Consider the following 2,792-nt stretch of genomic DNA (forward strand, 5'->3'; position numbering starts at 1 on the left):
ACAATATATATATATATATATATATATATACACAATCTTCGAGATGCTGGCAGCTTGACCTAGCTATGCTCTGCTAGGGTTTTGGATGTGATGGAGCTGCTTGGAGGTGTTTTGGACCTGAGTGAAGCTTGCTTTCTCTTCAAGGACTCCCTTCAAGGACTTCCTTGGGGTTTGTTGTGGTGGTTTGGGTTTTGCCCGGGAAGTTTGTTTCAAGTTTTGTTACTGTTCTATTGCTAAAGTTGTTGTTAGCTACTGCTTTTTCCTTGGTCTTTCCCTTATTTGGTGGTTTTCTTGGTTTCAGTTTCTGATTGATACTTTTTGAGGATGTGAAATTGCTTCTCTCTTTTTGGTGGACTTTGGTCTTTGCTGTTTGGGGGTTCTCTCTTTCCCCGTTTCCCTGCCTTTGTCATTGGTCTATGATGTCCTCAATGGCCTACCCCATTGATGTAGATACCAATGCCTAATGGACCAAGGCTACCTTTGTTGAAGTTGTTGCTAGTGGCTTGGAAGTACCTAAATCCTTCGAACATTTGGTTTTCCCTCAATGTTTACATGATGCTGCTGCTGGGAGGGGAGTTTTCCCCTTTGTTAATCCTTTAGGAGTAAAGGATGGGGAACCTGCAATTATCTTCTCCCCTCAGGAAATTAGTGAACTCAATGAAACAATAAAATTTACTCTGGTTGGCAAATTCCAGTTTGACCACCCTAAAATGGAATTGGTAAGGAAATTCTTTGGGGATTTGAAATTAACAGGTGCTTGGAGGCTGGGTCTAATAGATGGAAGGCACCTGCGAATTTTATTATTTAATGAAGAGGACTATGCAAGGGTTTTTGCCAAACAAACTTTAATTATCAATGGAGTTCCAATGAAGTTAATGAAGTGGACACCTGAGTTTGATACCTCAAAGGAACCCCCTGTAGTTCCTATTTGGTTCAAATTCTCCAACCTACCTATTCAGTACTTCCATGAAAATGTTCTTTTCAGCATCAGTAGGGTGCTTGGTTGCCCACTGAAAATTGATGCCTCTACTTTTAATATGGCTAGACCTGCTGGTGTGCTGGTGCTAGAGTTTTGGTAGAAAGGGACATCTCCCTGCCTGAAATAGATAGGGTGTGGATTGGTACTTTTGAAGAAGGATTTTGGCAGCAAATAGTAATGGAACAAAAGCCAGTATATTGTCAACATTGTAAAATATTTGGACATAATATGGAAAGGTGTTACAGACTACACCCTCCATCTAAAAGAAAACCTGCTGGGGTTAGAAATACTTCTAGGCCAGTAGAAACAGATGGAATGGTAGTGACAGCTATTGCTACTGATGTTGTAGTTGAAAATACTATTGGGGTTAAACCCAATAATAGTGCTATGGAGCAAGAGGAAGCCATTAGTATTAACAGAAATTTAAAGGAAAATATAATACATGATGACAGCTTAATCAATATTAATCCAATTAGAGTTGAGGACTAGAGAATTGACAGTTTAATTGATGTCTTAACTGAAGATTGGCAAGTTCAAAGTAGCAATAAAAAGAAAAAAGGAGAGTTAGAATTTAAATAGCCTTTGGAGGGCCCAACTACTATGGATAACCATCCAAGGACTAGGGGGAAGAAGGACTAGGGGGAAAGGGAGGACCTTCTCTCAATGATTAAGTTTCTTGTTTGGAACATTAGGGGTATTGTTCACCCCTCTTCTCTCAAGAGAATAAAAAATCTAGTGAGAGTCCATAAAGTTTGGTATTTGCCATTCTTGAACCTTTAGTTACCAAAAATTCCCAAAAAGATCTTGAAGAAGTTCCCTCATTTTGATCATTTCTCTAACTCCAATAACAAAATTTGGCTATTTGCTAGAGCTGAATTACAATGGTCTGTTTTGGTAAAACATTCTCATTTTATTCACATCCAATTCTATATTGGAGCTCAAGTTGGCTATATCACCTTCATTTATGCTAGTAGCCTTGCCAACAACCAAGCCACCTTATGGAATGAGTTGACTCAGATTGGACAAGCAGTAAACTCTTTTTGGATTTTGGGGGGTGACTTAAACTGTCTTTCCTCTCTTGGTGAAAGAAAAGGTGGTAGACCACTAACTGTCGCTGCAATAAACAGGTTCAACGATTTTCATTCTGAGGCTGAGTTGTTTGATTTGGGGTATCAAGGGCCAGACTTCACTTGGAGAAGAGGTGCCAAGTGGGAGAGGCTGGATAGAATGATGGTAACTCTAAATGGGTTCAGACCTTCCCTTGCACTATCATTACTCATTTGGCTATGGCAGGTTCCGACCATAGACCACTGTTATGTACTATCCAGAATGCTGAAAAGCCAAATAAAGCTCTTTTAGATTCCAAAACATGTGGACTTTTCATCCTCAGTTTGTTGAAGAAGTTTATAAGGTTTGGAGAGTTGAATGGAACTCTAATCCGTGGTTAAAACTGTGGATTCTTCAGAAGAAAGTGGATGCTCATCTATTTGATAAATCATTCTCAGTTTATTCACATCCAATTGTAGATTGGAGCTCAAGTTGGCTATGCCACTTTAATTTATGCCTGTAGCCTTGCCAGAAACCAAGCCACCTTATGTAATGAGTTGATTCTGATTGGACAAGTTGTAAACTCTTTTTGGATTTTGGGGGGTGACTTAAACTGTCTTTCCTCTCTTGGTGAAAGAAAAGGTGGTAGACCACCCACTGTCTCTACAATAAATAGATTCAATGATTTTCTCTTTGAGGCTGAGTTGTTTGATTTGGGATACCAAGGGCCAGACTTCACTTGGAGAAGAGGTGCCATGTGGGAGAG

The sequence above is a fragment of the Phalaenopsis equestris genome, unplaced genomic scaffold, assembly GCF_001263595.1.
Source record: "Phalaenopsis equestris unplaced genomic scaffold, ASM126359v1 Scaffold000550, whole genome shotgun sequence".
NCBI classification, from domain to species: domain Eukaryota; kingdom Viridiplantae; phylum Streptophyta; class Magnoliopsida; order Asparagales; family Orchidaceae; genus Phalaenopsis; species Phalaenopsis equestris.